This window comes from Meleagris gallopavo, chromosome 1 (assembly GCF_000146605.3).
Source record: "Meleagris gallopavo isolate NT-WF06-2002-E0010 breed Aviagen turkey brand Nicholas breeding stock chromosome 1, Turkey_5.1, whole genome shotgun sequence".
Classification (NCBI taxonomy): domain Eukaryota; kingdom Metazoa; phylum Chordata; class Aves; order Galliformes; family Phasianidae; genus Meleagris; species Meleagris gallopavo.
In genome coordinates this window covers 169,468,298-169,484,408 of record NC_015011.2, presented here as the reverse complement: position 1 = coordinate 169,484,408, position 16,111 = coordinate 169,468,298, and the positions used below count along the sequence as shown (strand labels likewise).

At 38.3% G+C, this 16,111-nt stretch overlaps 1 long non-coding RNA gene across 1 annotated transcript; it reads right to left on the bottom strand.

Annotated features, from left to right (window-relative positions):
* Nucleotides 1-404: 404 nt before the first annotated feature.
* LOC116216201 lies at nt 405-16,094 on the bottom strand. The gene is made up of 4 exons (XR_004158635.1): nt 15,138-16,094; nt 3,612-14,986; nt 1,100-1,259; nt 405-697 (listed from the first exon to the last, which is right to left on the bottom strand). It is a non-coding gene; the product is annotated as an uncharacterized LOC116216201 (long non-coding RNA).
* Between the last annotated feature and the right edge of the window lie 17 nt (nt 16,095-16,111).

The following is a 16,111-nucleotide window of genomic DNA, read 5'->3' as shown; positions in this document are numbered from 1 at the left end:
CATGTTATCCGTAGTACTTAAGGTTTTGAGTAGTATCCTTTTTCAAGATGTTATTACTTCTCTTTATCTCCTTAAAATCCTCAGCACAAATACTTTTGAAGCCTCTCTTGCACACTCTTCTTCTGAATCAGATCTTCTGAAGCATTTCCATTTTCAATAAAATAATCCATCCTCTTCTGTTCAATAATTATACACCCAAATATACTGAAGTCACTAAATAGATGTTTATTTTACTTGACCTTGAAAAAACAAATTCCTCACCATACCAACATAGGAGTAATTAGTGAAGTAACTACTTCTGTGTATGTGACTAGTAAAATACAATTCTATGTCTCTTTTCTTTTTTTAATAGAAAAATTAGAGAAGGAGTAGAAAAGAGACAAAAAATAATCTAGGAATGTGGAAAAAAATATAATGAACACCATACAAACCTTTAGTTTTAAGAAAAAAAAATCCAGTTTGAGAAGTAATCTGATTACAGTGTAAAAGCACCTTCCTGGAGAGAAAATAGTGAGTACCAAAGAGCTGTTTAATCTATCAGAGAAAGGCATAACAAGAATCAATGACTGGAAGCTGAAGGCAAACAAATGCAAATGGAAATAAGGTAGAAAATGTTTAGCAGCAGGAATGATTACCACTTGTATTATCCCAGTACCTGGTAGCCAAGTCATGGATCAGGGCTCCCCCACACTGGGTGCTTAAAAAAAAAAAAAAAAAAAGAGAAAAGAAAGAAAGAAGAAAAATGAAATCTAGAAAAGGAAAACAACCCCTGCCAAAAGATTACAATCAGCACATGAGATGAAATTGCATAATAAAATCAATCACAATATCACCCAATAGGACAGAAAACGTTTTCAAGGCATGGTTTCAAGATACAAGGCACTGGGCTCAGATACCAGCTTAAGGTGTTCTGCCTTGCCAACTGATTGTCCTCACAACTTCTTTACAACAAAGAGAAAAATCGATTCATTAAAAAGAGGTGTTAAAAGCAAGGGTTCCATTTTTTCTTTACAACAAAACGCCAGTGCAACTGAGGTAATTTTGCAAGTGTTCTGATTTCAATGAATTTCAATGAATGCCTTGACCAAAATTTTCCTACCTGTGTATCTCACTATCAACTACAGGGCTGTTTACAGGACATTTGAGTTTGCTGCTTTGCTTGTGGGCAAAATCCGCATAACCCAGAGAAAAATATCCAAAAGCAATGCATGAGGTTGTTTCATTTTCCTCACAGAAAATCACCAGCCCAGTCATCAAATCTGTAAGGATAAGACAGAATATCAACTGAAATTAAAACCTAGCTCATGGCCCAGAAAACTTCTCTGGGGCAAAGTAAACAAACCAACCAACCCAAATAAACATACTGGCAACCCTCCTCCTACCCCTCAAGAAAAAAAAAACAAAACCACACACAAAATCAACCTTATCATCCTTATCAATTGCAGCCTAAAAGACAAAGAGATTAACTTGTGTTTCCTGATACCATTTCTCTGCCAGTAGGGCCTACACACCACCTGCGGTAGTTCAGAAACACAGGAGGCCACCGCTGTTTGACTGGGAAGAAAGGGGAAAGCTGAGAGCAATACTTTTTCTAAAGTTATTTTTCACATGTTTTTGAGATCAAGAATCACATGGATTACCCCGAAACTCATCAGGGAGAAAGCTGGGACACCTGAGCAGTGCCTTCTCTTATTTTCTGTCAAAAAAAATAGATAGCAGAAAACACCTTTGATTTCCACTTTTTTTTTTTGATGCTATTAGCAGCAACAGCAACACACCAAACACCCCCAATGTATATCACACCACGAAGCCCTTAAAGAGTTCATTTTTGGGGCTGGGAATGCTGAAGAGCAAACAAAAGCAAAGGTAAACTCTCCACAGACAGTCCCTAAGACTCAAGGGCAAACAGGTTTATGACCTGCAGCTTACTTCCCTTCCTCCCTAGCAGACCAGCCTCCTCCTCCTGGTTGATGCTCTGTATTTCACCGAGCTGAATATTCATATTCAAATGCTAGACAGGGAAACAGTTACAACTATAAATAAAAGCATTCATTTTTTTTTCTCCTTCCTTTTTAAAAATATTCTAACACAGCTTATTATAGCTGTAATTTGAAATAGCATTTCATTGCAAAGTTTAAATACTTAACAGCTTTAATATTTGGCTTCATCCGTTCTGTTCAAGTTTTCCACAGGACCGTGGCTGCCCTGTGTGTGCAGGACACACGCTGCTCAGGAAATGAATCAGGGTTGTGCATCAAATTAGATTATTTATAGGTTCCTATATGTGTTTGCTCTACAAGTTGTGCAGAGAAGAGGACGGACAACTGCAGGAAGAAAGCAGCGCGCCTGTGGTTAAGGCAGTTGAATGCCACACAGGAACATTCAGTTCTCTCTGCCATAGGCTTCTGCAAAGAAGGAGCAAGTCAGACCAAACACCTTGGCAGACGGCCACCAACACCGTGTTCCTCATTTTCTGGGAGTCCAAACTGAAACACCTTAGGCCTCGTATGCAGAAATGGAAAGAAATTGATTAGAATGGTGACTTTGGCTTTGTGAAAGAAATGGAGCTGGAGGCATGAGGTTAAAGGGCAGGAGGACTCAACTGATAGCCTTCATTTTACTGCTGATTGAACGGTTGTTTTCTCCTTTATTCAGCAAAACAGCAGTGCTTCTCTGTTGTTCCGGGAATATGCAAAATGTTGTTAAATACTTCAAAGTTCTTAGATATAATTTTAATATGCCTACAAAAAAAAAAAGAAAGGAGGTATTCCTGATTCTCTGTATACAGAGCAAGTGTAGGATATTTTCATCCACTAATTTTCCTACATTGATATATGTTTGCATTAAAAAGTCTATACGATATAAATACTAACACGGGTAGAGACAGAGCATATCCATTTTTCCCCTCTAACTCTATTTGCAAAGTCCTTTCCAGTTCATACTGGGGCTATCTAACCTTAGTACAGAAGGAAACTGTAAGAGTGATATGGAATAGGACAGGAACAGAAACCCATGTAGTTTAAAGACATTATCCAGTTCATAAAAATAAGTAAGTCTTCACTCTCGGCTGTAGTGTATGACATGTAACTGCATCCACAAAAACAGAAAAGCAACAGAAGAGCTAGTAAAAGTTACTGCCTTTTCCCGCTTATTTTATTGGTCTGCATCACAGAGTTATCATCATATTGAAAGCTTTTAGTAATAGTAGGCTACTAAGAAAATAGCACACTGCAAAATAAAATAAATGTATTTTGTGTCTGAACAACAAAAAACAAATCTACCAACATCTTTAAATTGCCCTGAATAGAGTCCCAGTTACCTTCAGAATCTAAGGTAAAAGAAACACCACAACTACGGAAAACACAGGTGATTATCACTTCCATTTTAAGTAGGAAGACATGACATGTAAAAATGCAACACTAATCACATCAATCCGGAGTTTTTGGTACATGACACAACAGAAATATTTTAACTGCCTGACAATATTCAGAGAACACTGAATACAAATGGTACTAAAGTAGATGTGCCTACGTCTCAAAGACAATACCACCTTAAAGGACAATTATCATGAATTAGAAGCAAGTAGACATGGAAATGAAATACAAATTTACATTCAAGGCAGTTCTTCAGAGTAGAAACTTCCAGGCACTCATGTTGCGTTAACTCAGCCAGGCCCCATGGCTCTCAAGGTCCATTTGACCAGAGGCAGAATTAGGGCCTAAATATGCAAAGAGAAAAAAGATGAATCAGGTGTCGTAGCCCACAGCTATAATCAAAGAGACACCAAACTAGTCCCAGGAAAGTAATATAATATTCACATTTTTGCCACAATATGCTGCATTCAGCTACAGAACGTATACCAGGAGGTTTATATAGCATTACCTGATGGCAGTAAATTCCCCTTCAGGCAAACGTGAGTACCTGCAGTGCTTGTGCTCACCTCCTGAGTGCTGCTGATATTTTTATTTATATATAATTTATTTTATTATTTTAAATAAATGACAGTGCTGTACAATCAATAAAGGGGATATTTTTATATTAATCACCAACACCTCATTTCTAAGCGTGTAGATTTTTAGCTTCTTAGTAATGTGGTGGCAAAAACTAAAATGAGGTAATCTTACTATATTTTAAAACACTGTAAAACTGACAGAAAGTAATATTAGTGCTATAAAAACACTCACTTTTGTGCCCATCTGAAGGCTGTGAGAAGTTCTAGCTTGGCAGTGAGTTAGATGAAGTCACTTTCTGTGCTCCCTAACATACTAATAATAGCCCACGGTAGCAAACACCTAGTATAATATACAACTGCCAGTGAGAAAAGGCACTCAAAAAAATACCTACTTTGTAATGTTTTCTCACACTGAAACGTATAATGGGAATGAATAACAGCAACAGTGAAGACATCACAGAAGTATCAGTTTAGGATGGACCACCATGGACTATATACTCTGATACACCATGTTGTTCTACTCTGATACACCATGTTGTTCTACATTCAGCAACAGTGCTCATCATCCAGCATACAGGGAAAAGGGAAGGGGGGTTCGTGCATTCTCACTACCCGGGACCTTCCTATTTGTATCTGTCACCTCCAGAAGGTGTAACGCTCTTCAGTCTGATCTGCAAATTCATCAAGCCCATCAATATAACCGCACCTCTACTGTTACCAACTCTACCTGATAGCCAGATTGACATTAAGGCTGTCCAGGAGTATAATACTATTCTTTCTTTTAGTATTACAGTTATGCTTTCTGAGATCAGCACATAACCAAGCAAATTCAACATAAACAGACGTTCTGTCCAAATAAAACATTCAGGAGAATCAGCTACTCCTGGTTACTCCTACATCTCTTAATAAGTTTAAGACAGATCCTTTCTACAAAGTAAATTACTAAGTAAAAAAAAAATATTCTAAGATACATGAAGATAGAGACATCTGAAATTAACTGAAAGAGATGCTGATTTGTCTATATCACTGATGGAGAGATAAGGACTCATTATTTCTATTAGGAAAAAATCTAAACAAAAATACATTCACTAAGCATGTCAACATTATGACACCCACTTTGCTGACATCTAGCACTGACATTACTTGGACTGCTTATGTAAGAGGAAACTGATACACATACAAGAGAGATGTGATTTCTGGAATTTGTGGGGAATGCAATGTTTTTGTACTCACTGTGTTAGCTCAGGATAGATATAAAAAATATATATCTTTATTTCCATTTTAATGTTGAATTAATACTTTTATGCCATATACTTGTCACAAGTCTGCATGTTATAAAGAACCTATAATGCCACATTTAGAATAGTGTCAGATTATGGTTATTTTATCTCAAGACAGGTATCTATCTGGCTGTCCCTCAACAAGCCTATGGTGATAAGGGAACACGGGGTTCAGCAGAAGAAAGCCTGACCTCCAGCCCTGTCTCTCCCCACACAGCTTCTGCATCCCACAGCTGGCACCAGGCAGCACGCACTGACTGTGCTGTTTGCCAGTGATTTCTGGAAGAACAAGAAGTGCACTTGCTCAGGAATTTGCATGCAACAGCCTTACCTGCCCACCACTGCTCCCTCTCTGAGTAACCCAAAATTATTGAAGGGCTATTAATATAAAATTCCTTTGCAAAGGGTCACATTTCTGAGTAAAGTAATTTTTCAATTTAACTTCCTAGAGCATACTACATATTTTAATACTTCAATCTGGACACCTGACAACTATACACTTAAGACACTATTTCTTCTTGCTCTTGCAAAAATGCATTATCAGTTTATAGTTCCAAAGCTAGCAATCTGAAATTTATCTATTCTTGAATGAACAAGAAAAAAAAAAAAGTCATCTCTTTTTTGAGACAAGATCAGAAACAATTCTAATTCACATCCATACGCTTCCATACTCATAAGACTATAGCTGAAAATTAGCCAAGTGCAGATATTAATTCCCTTGCCCTCTCTCTGCTGTACCATTTATCTGTGAGTTTAGGAAACGTTGAAGGGGAAGGAAAAGGATCATTGCAGTTGGTATAGGACAGGGCTATAAAGGCCTGAAGCAAACTGACAGCTTCCTCCTGCTGAGGAGAATTTTTGCATGACCAGGCGCGACCAGAAAAAGGAACAGAATCAATGAATTGCTGAAGCCTTACTGAACTACTACTGAAGTACTACAGAATAAAGTTATTAGAAGACTTCACTTAATAATTCAAATTTTGTGAAAATTCTGTATATAGTGTCCATTATTACAATCGGCCAAATTAAAAAGATCAGTGCCTCCATTGCAAATGCATGATATACCATCTTATGCTGTTCATCCCACTGTGACATTTCAAATAAACTACACAACTCAAGCCCCGTTCTTCCTGGCAGGTGGACTACATTCTGAGCTACATTATTTGGGAAGCAATCAGATGAGTGAAGGACCCCAATCAATTAAAAATGCAATTATATCAGATGATAGCTATTTAAGGTTTTCATATGAATGGCTTAATGCTAGTGACATATATGCAGCTGCAGAGCTACTACATCACCCCAACTATTGCTCAGACATACAACATTAGCATCATCTCAGGCCCAAAATTTACTCCACACCCCAACAGTCATATTCATAATTTGCAGATGCTTTCCCTGTAACATTTACAGGACAATACTGTTCTTAATTCTTCTAATATCTAGTGTATTCGATCAGGTTATCATCATCACCACACCATCCTGATTTGGCAATATCTCTCTGTGCTTTTGAGAAATGCAGCCTGATCTCACTTGCAGTCACACAGAATACTGCTACAAGGTCCCTTTTCCAGGTCAATCACTTGGAGAACATGTCAGTGCCTCCACAGCTCTCCTCAGCTTCTCTGTTATTTGTCTTCATTTTCAAGGCCATTCCTGGCTTATCACTACTGCACCTATTGTTCCTTAATCATCATCAGGAAGTCTGCTGTGGAATGTTTGTATTTGAAGCTAGGCCAATTTTCATAAAGCATAAAGCTGAAAAGATCATTAGATTACACTGTTTAAATCGCTTATGCTGTGCTTGTCTAAAACACTTTCCAAAACCATCACATTTTTATTGGAAAAAAAAACCAAACAGATTTGGAGAAGGTTCTTGTACCTCTTCCCTTCATATCTTCCCACCTGCAGCCAGTATCATGAATCTAGATTCCAGCTCCTCTATCACCCACATTATATTTTCAAACAAACCTTTCATGCTTTTTTCCATTTTACACCTTACACCCTAGGGAAACTCCCTTAAATATCTGAAAATGTACTTGATAGCTTTTCTTCACTTCCGTCTCTAAAATTTACTAAGATACCTATGAATTACCTTCCCCTCTGTCTCCAAACAAGCAGTCACACTACTGCCTATGAGCAGTGTTTGGCAAGAAATTGCAAGAAGGCATATACATCCCACCTAATTTTAAGTATCTAGACAACTATCAGATGTAGGAGACAGATCTTCCTGTACAGTAAATGGAAAGACTCTCGCTGAAATCAATTTTGATGAAGGAATGCCTCATGTGTTCCAAACTGTCCTCCAAAGAAGTCTTTTTACAGTCTGTTTAAATAAACTGGGAAAGGCCTGTGGAGAACAGCCTCTTGATTTACTTACACAAAGAGGATGCCCTCAATTTCTACTATTTCCCTTCTCGTTTGTGTATATCCTAATTTCAAGTGTATAACGTTTACACTGCAAACTTTTAGGAATGTAGTCTTTTCAACACAAGTTGGAACTTCCGTGCCTAATTAACATCCATTTATTTCACAATAATACAGAAGCAATCTTATAATACTACACAGTATCGTATTAATTATATGATCAGATACTGTTTATCATATAGGTAAGCATACAAGCCATGTAGAAAATGCACAGTCATGCATCAACTTCATGATTTTTTAAATTCCTTAATGCTACCACAAAGGGCTGGAATGTGTTCACAGCTGGCACCAGTTGGTTTTCTCCCTATTCTGAATGGGCCAATTCCCAGTACAATTCAAAACAGTGAAAGAGAAAAGAGAACAAAATATGGGAGATGGGAAAAGATGGGAAGGTATATACGGATCCAGGATGTGTGCAGAACTTTTGGCAAAGAAAAGGGGGTCGCTGGAACAGAGCATGGAAACTCTTGTCATGTGAGACACAGATGTTGTAAGCAATCTTCCGAAACAACTGATGAGAGAATGGTAGGTCTCAAAGTTAAGAAATGTAAGGAGACCCTTTGCATATGCAAAGAGTTCATGTCACAGTACGTGCTCTTCCCTCTTAAACTTACTGGACTTTAAATATGCCCTATTAAAAATAAGTTTTCAGTTACAGAAAGAAGGTCTTACAGACCAAAATAAGAAAGCAAAACCCGTAGATACATTTTATATGCTCTCATTCTCCAAAAAACATGTTTAATACTGGAAAAAATAAAAACATTATGAAAAAACAGTGCTCTTCAATAAGTTATTAAAGCAAAATAGGAGTCTTCCAAATAAATTTGGAAATCGAATTCAAGTACAAACAACTAGTAAAATTCAGACCAGGCATCATGTACAAAATAACTTGAATGGAATAATTAATACTGCTGATGATCTAGTTCTTGCTCTGGATCTATTCATCCAGATAACCACCCTTCTTTGGAAGAAAAGTTCTTCCAAAGCCCAAAGTAAGAGAAATACTCTCCCTAAGCAAGAAAGCAAGCAAACAAAAACACCCCTCAGGCACAGACAGTAGCAGAAGAGAAGAAACAAGGTAAAATACTGGATTAAATGATCATTTTCATTATGATCATTTTTATCAATGGCGAAGAGTTAACTTCAAAGTGTCTCAAAATAATCGTTTTGTTCTTCTGTTATGGCATCAATCATCTTGAAAGTGGCACGCGTGAGTAGTAGTCTAATTAAGTTGCAGCTATTTAGGCTACTCAGAATAAAGGAAAACAAACTAAAATGAACAAAAGGGCCACAAAAATGCCAAGTCAAATTGGAATGATGATAGATAATAAACACATACTAAAACAGAAAAAATAAAAGCAAGAGAAAATCTGTTTTTATGGGGCTTCAAATTAACAATGCAAGAGAAGGAAAGTTAGCAATATAGGACTCAATATATTAGGCTAGAGAAAGGCAACAGTTACCTACAACATCTCCAAGTTGAGTTCACTCACAGTCTCTTATGATGTGCACTCAAATGGTGTGGCCAGGATAACTTGTGTGGAAAAGAAAGGCCGTCAGCTACCGAGAGGCTTTATCACACGTCAGGAATTGTTCTTTGTTAGCAGTAACAAGCTAGATTTTTGAGCAGGTCCTTTAGGAATCATCAACTATGACAGGATAGTTTTTGCCTCAGTATCTTGCTTACCACAAATCTTAGGCCAGGTTGCTGCCCACTGTCTGTTTTCCTTGTTTGGAATATAGGTCTGAAATGCACTTCTGCAGTCCCTCCTCCTATCCAGAAAAAGAACAGCCTTGTTACCATCCTCCTGATGTTAGGGATACAAGGTCTTCTGCTGGCAAATGATCAGTGCTGTGGCACACAGATTCTGCTGAGAATGGTGTCCTGGAAACCATGCCCTTCATTATCAGTCTTCACCATTTGATTAACCCTTTATTTTGGTTTTTCTTTACACTCACACACACATCTCCATCCACACTGCGTTCACATCAAACTTAACACTTCTGTTACAAATCTCTGCATAATTTTCTTCTCATTAAATTGATCTGATGCAGAACACTGCACAAAGGGCACATCCCATACTTCTATCTCCTCCTTCCTTTGCTACGTGCTCCTCTGTTTTCCCTGCAACAACAGCAGCAGCCACCACTGGTAAGCCTGTCCAGGAAGCACAACCAGTAGAAAAATCAACCCTTTTTTTTGGTGAGATTTTTTTTTTTAAACAGCATAGATCCATGAACTGGATCACTGGAATAGTGTCAGCACCAGGTGCAAGTGGGGAACTAAGACTGCCACTTTTTAGTGGATGTTGTTCATTAGATCAGTTATGACGCAGTGTGAAAGAACACCAGATGCCTTGACCTCAGGAAGGAACTAGGGCACCACTTCAGCACATCAGTGAAAATTTCTGCTCAATCAAAATAAAAATAAGAAAAGAGGCTGCTTAAACAATGGAAAAGAATGAGTAGAAAAGGTGTAATGGAATTATAGCAATCAATCTTGTGACCTTACGAGAAAAAAAACCACATGCAGTACATGTCTCCCCCTCTCCAAAAGGATATGTAAAAAATGGAATGAGTTCAAAGATGAACATTGGTAAGCACTGGGAACACCTGAAGACAAACTGGGAAGTTTAAACTGAAGAGTGTTATGAACAGACATCATCAAGAAACAAAACCTCCCGAGAGATCCTATCAGATGCTGCTATGCTTGCTATCTTACAATACAAGAAAAATACTAAGAAGCTTTTGAGGTATGGAAAATTCAAAGCTGGCCAGAATCACATCTGTAATTTATCCATGTTAATTATCAAAGAGATTGAAAGTTATTAATATAAATTAATATAAATTAATATAAATATAAATATAAATATCAACAACAGTCACACTAAACAAGTTACTACCTAAAGAAATCTGGACAAAACATATTTGGAATTAACATCAACTGACGAAATGGGATATAGTTACTGAGAAATGGGAAACTGTATCATGGCTTATAGCAATAATGACAATTCCTGCGTTTAAAAAAACAAAAACTAAAAAAAGAAGAGCAAGTTTATTCCATTATTAACTTCTTATTCACAATATCAAAGCTTTCCTACAGTTTGCACTAAAGTTCTGTGAGACTTCCACACTGTCTGGGAAGGTAAAGGGAAGAAATACTAAAAAAAAGTGGCCAGGGGTGGAATATACAAGGGAATACAAAGAAGAGACTTCCAGCAATGCCAAAGCAGGGATAAGACTTCATGGTTTAATAAGTGGCTGGGTCACGTAAATAGGGCAATAATAAACGGCTGAAGCAATCCACGGTGCAATAAAGAGAGAAAATGAAGACTTAAGAAGACAATAACATAGAAAAGAGAACCAGAAACACAGCCTGGGAACTCTTTTTTGGAGAGAAAACGAAGTCAGTACGTTGATGACAGAAACTGAACAGCTAAACAGACTTTGTGTAGTGAAGCTGTGGGTTTGAGATGACCTACTGTCCACATTGACAGGTAAGCTGCCGGGTATAAAAGAAATGGCAACAGGTTGCAGAAAAACAGTATACAAGTTGTGAATCCAAAAGGCAACATACATTTCATCTGTGTTCCAAAAACAGACCATTGAACAGCAGGAAATCAGAACATAACACTTAACCCCCTTAATTTGCTCTGTTTGGAAACCAACGGTTGCCAGATTAACAGCTTTTGCCTGTGATCATTTCAATGATACACCTCATTGGCAATCTGCAGCCTCTTTTTAATATAAAAGGGATATTTTGCTTTTCTAGATGAAGCTTAGAAATATGTACTGAATATTTCAAAATATACTCCATGAACATTTACCTGCAAAGCTGTTCCATGTCCATTTTCCCTTTTAAAGGGAAGGAAGACAATTACAACAAAATAAACGCACTGGAAAAGAGGCATAAACTAACCTCACTTGGATATGAAAGCATTTTTGTTAAACACATATATTTGCTCATTCCAATATTATGAAAGCTATTTACTTCATAATAAAAGTTACTGGATGGAATGAAGCATTTCTGAACTTCTCCTTCATGATTAATGTACAGTGTAAGGAGCCATTGCTTTGAGACAGGTGCTACAGAAGCCAAGTGTCAGGTTATCAATCAGCTCCTGCTTCACATTAATTCCAGTTTAATGACCAGAACTCTTTTATTCTTAACATCTTGTTTTAAATATTGAACTAAGAGGATTCCATCAGGATACACTGCACAGAGCACCCACCTTGCAGTGCATGTAGCATGAAGGCATCAAGCAGGAGTTACTTTACCCCATCAGCCAAAGCACATTCTTAAACAAGAACATCTGGGACCATACACTTCAAGGGAAGATCTAACCTGCTGCTGTAACACGAGGGCATCCTGTGCACGAGCACAGCTCAAACCCACAGGCAGCTCCTGATCAAACAGGTTGATGGCTGGAACAGGCTACGTGCTCTTCTCCTCTACCCCTCAGCACTGTGGTGCTGTTCTCTTGACGGCACTGCTGGCTGGCCCTCATCAATATTGCCTCTGGTACTGATGCAAGTGAGAGGAACCTGAGGCCACCTGAGCATGCCTTTGTATGCTGGGTGAATGGCAGTGCAGTGTACAGCCTTGGGTGGAAGTGCTGCCTGGGATAAAAGGGCTTAATGGTTCAGCACAGAAAGCAGAAGGTCAGAACATTCAGCACCTGACATGAACCTGTCTGCACTTCTACACAGCCCACACAGTCTCACATCACAGCCCCTCAACATAATCACAGAGCTCTGCATCTTCAGCAGGCAGTACGGGAGGAAAAAACAGCTCTGAAACAGGTGGAAAAGGCTAAAAGGGCCCAGGCTGCAGCAAGGCTCCAGGACCTCTACTGGCAAAGGAGGAAGGATCTCAACAAACTGAGAGCACCACAGGCAGAGCAGCCTGTGTTCATACTTACAGATGTGGATGGAGCACAACAGTATGCCCATTTCTGGCATCCTACTGCTACTTATGTTTATTGAAAGGTGAATGGGGCCTGATAGTGGCAACAACACTGTTCTCTCCTGAACTGCCCAAGTGGCAATTTCTGATGTATTTTCATTTTGATACTCACTCCCCTGCCTATGCTTCAACGCTACTGGAAGATCAAACAGCAGAGTTCTGTTGCAGCTTTATTCTTCCTATACTCTCCTAGTGAGACATCCTCAAGTGACCCAGAACGACTTGGCCTGGGGTGCTGGAATTTGAAACACGATTGACATTGCTGCTTTCATTGTCTTCCAGTATATTCCATGGAAGTTGTGGCAGCTTTTGTTGATAGTTGCGTGTAGTTTTCATTAACACATTATAGCCTTAAACCACAAACCAGAAGAGGGATGGAGATCAGATCTGTGTCAGCAGAATCAGAGTTAGGTGAGCACAGACACCTCCTCCTGACAACAAATATGGACATCCACAGAAAAGCTAACATGGTGTACAGCTGTGAGAAGCATAAAGTGAAAATCTTACAGCAAGACAATTCCTTAATATAAACATGTTTGCTTTAGCACATAGCTAGCCTAGTTGAATAGGACCAATAAATTAAAGGTACCTTACTCACAATGTATTTATAATCTGTCTCAGTATTATCAAATCCATAGCTCTGCCACCCAGAGAACAAACGTGGACCTCTATACATATTTTCAGTACAGAAACAGTAGCAGCTTTTAGTTAACACTGCTGTTTAACACCTGGAGAAACAACAACCAACACACACACACACACACACCCCAACAACTGTAACTAAAGATATCTCAGACATGGAAACTGCAAAACAGCACACCATCACTATCAGCAGCACCTAAAGATTCAAAACAAACAAACAAAGTACATATTTTATTCAATACTCTCAATGTCTGCATTTTGCAATCGAGGTACCAGTATACAGGGTCAGGGAGATGTAAGGGATGTAGGAAAGGAAACCCCAGGGCAGTGAAGAGTTCCAATACAAAACTTCTCTAACACAAATGAAGATGTATGACATGTCAGTAGGTAAGGCTGCTTCTTTTTTGACATTTCTCTTAAACAAGGAAAGATTGAATTGGTAAGCAATTTGCAATGCAAGAACTAGGATAACCAGAGGCCAACTGGTTCACTATAATTTGTGTTTTCATGCTATCAACTTGACAGAAACACTTCTGAATCTGTCTCAATCATTACAAAAACAATGTGGCAATGCAAGTACTTCCATAATCTCTTATCAAATAGTTCAGAAATGAATACACTGAAACCGTACTGCTTTACAAAACAAAGGCAATTTCTAAGCTCTAACTTACACTCACAAGACAGATGTTGCCAAGATGTTGCCAACAACTTGGTAAATTAATTGTGTGAAAAAGAGCAATCAGGGTAAAACACAACTTTCTGAAATAAACTACGTTGAAGAAGTGTTTGATAGTACATATGCCCAATGTGCATGTAATTTCTCAAGGATTCAAACGCGTATGAGCATCCTCTTTTTATATATGATGGCATCAAGTTTCACTGTGGGCTGCAGCAGTGAGGGCACGCCTTTAGGCTGCTGTGTTCACTTAGCTATGAGTCATTCAGTGTGGAAACAACATAACAGAAACATCCACAAACTAATGAATTGTGAAAGAACCATAACATTTTCCCCCTCAAGCTTTCACCTACTAGTGGAAGTGGAGTGTCACAAATGAAGTTGTTACCAGTAAAATGATTTAGGAACGGAAAAATTAAGCACTAAACGCCAATCAGCTTTTTTAGAAATCAGTCACTTGTAACTGATTTGAAGCAATATCACTCAGTACAGTCACCTTAGAAAAGATCAGCAGAATGAGATAGGTAACAACCCAACCTTCATTTTTACAACTACTGCAACTACAGATAAGATACCTCAGACACGGAAACTGCAAAGGAGGTTTGTCTTGATTGATTTCATCCTTCAGAATCTGAGGGGTTTTAAAATGAAGAAGGGTGGACTCCTCTTATTTTTTTTCTTTTCCCCACTAGAATCTGGTTTAAATACAAACAGCCCAAAAAATAACCAAACACTTGCCATGAAATGAACCTCTATGGATTGAAGGAACAGCCTGGCAAAACAACCTGGTGAGCAGCTTAACTTCTTCATCCCAAATTACTGCAATAGCCCATCGAATCACAGCAGCTTAAAAAACTACCTGTAAATAGATCTAAGCAGATAACTAAGCTTATATTCATCCACCTAGCACACAAATTTGTTCCCCCAAGCACGGGAAGGAAGGAACCTAGTATGCCCCTTACATTAAAGCTGTTGAGTGTGTTTTGTATTTTGGCACTGGAATGAGTGCGTAGCACTTGGCAGGCTGGATTATCTCTTCTACCCACCTAGAAAGTAAAAATGAGAAGCTGAGTGCTGTAGGAAGGGATATTACATAGACATTACTACTAGTCACTCATACAAAATTAACTTCAAATGAGAATATAGCTCACATTAAGACATCTTCTGAAAAGATTAAAGTGGTTTTAACATACGCACTTCTGTAAGACTTCTGGAGAATCATCTCTCTGTCCACACACCTCACAGGAACCCAGCTACCAGGTATTCTCCATACTTCTCTCATTATACCTAAGTGAACACACTGTTTTAAAGAATGCTGCCCTTGGTATCTTTTAGGTTATGCAGTGTAAATAAGCACAGTATTACTAGATTCCATCAACCAAGCAGGTCCTCCTGCCCTACAAATACACACTTGCAGTTTTGCATCTCTCCTCAGGTGCCCATTAGGTACCTTGTTAGTACAATGCACTCAAGCTGGAGACTAATGGCTCCAGTAGACAGCAAACCAAACGCTGTTACCACTCTCAGACATTAACACTGTCCATCCAATTAATAGCTGAACTTTTTATTAACCAACTCAGGAACCATCGTAGTTTTCAGAACGGAATGTTAAAATTAAGAATTCCTGAGGTCTGTAAAACTGTAATTTCACTGACAAGCAGCACGGTGCTAAAAGTAACCTCAGCTCTGGAACTAGTTTGTCTAAAATAAGTTCGGTTTCTGTATAGCACAATGTTTACATACCCAGGATCTCAAAATGTCTTTAAGAATCATCTTAAGAACTGCTAGCTATTATCACAACAGTTCCATTACAGCAACAACAACCAGTAGGATTCAAAGAGCAGGAAGAAAAATAGGCACAGATTCTTTGTGACTTTCAAGAATAAACTATGAGCATAACTGATTTCAGTGGAAATAAGAATTTTTACTTGAGGAGTTACTGACCTGAGCTATTTTAAAAACTAAAGTAAAAGGAAACACTTTTATGATATTGGACTCTGGTTACAGTAAAATTTCCATCGGTGTTTTCCTACTTAAGCTTTTTAATTGAGTACATTATTTAAATTGTACAAAGCTTCCAGCAAAGTAGTACCAGTAATTTAACATTCTACTGTTACACTTTTCTTTAATCTACACAAGGATTAAAAGCCTCCAGCTATGATTAATGTGTA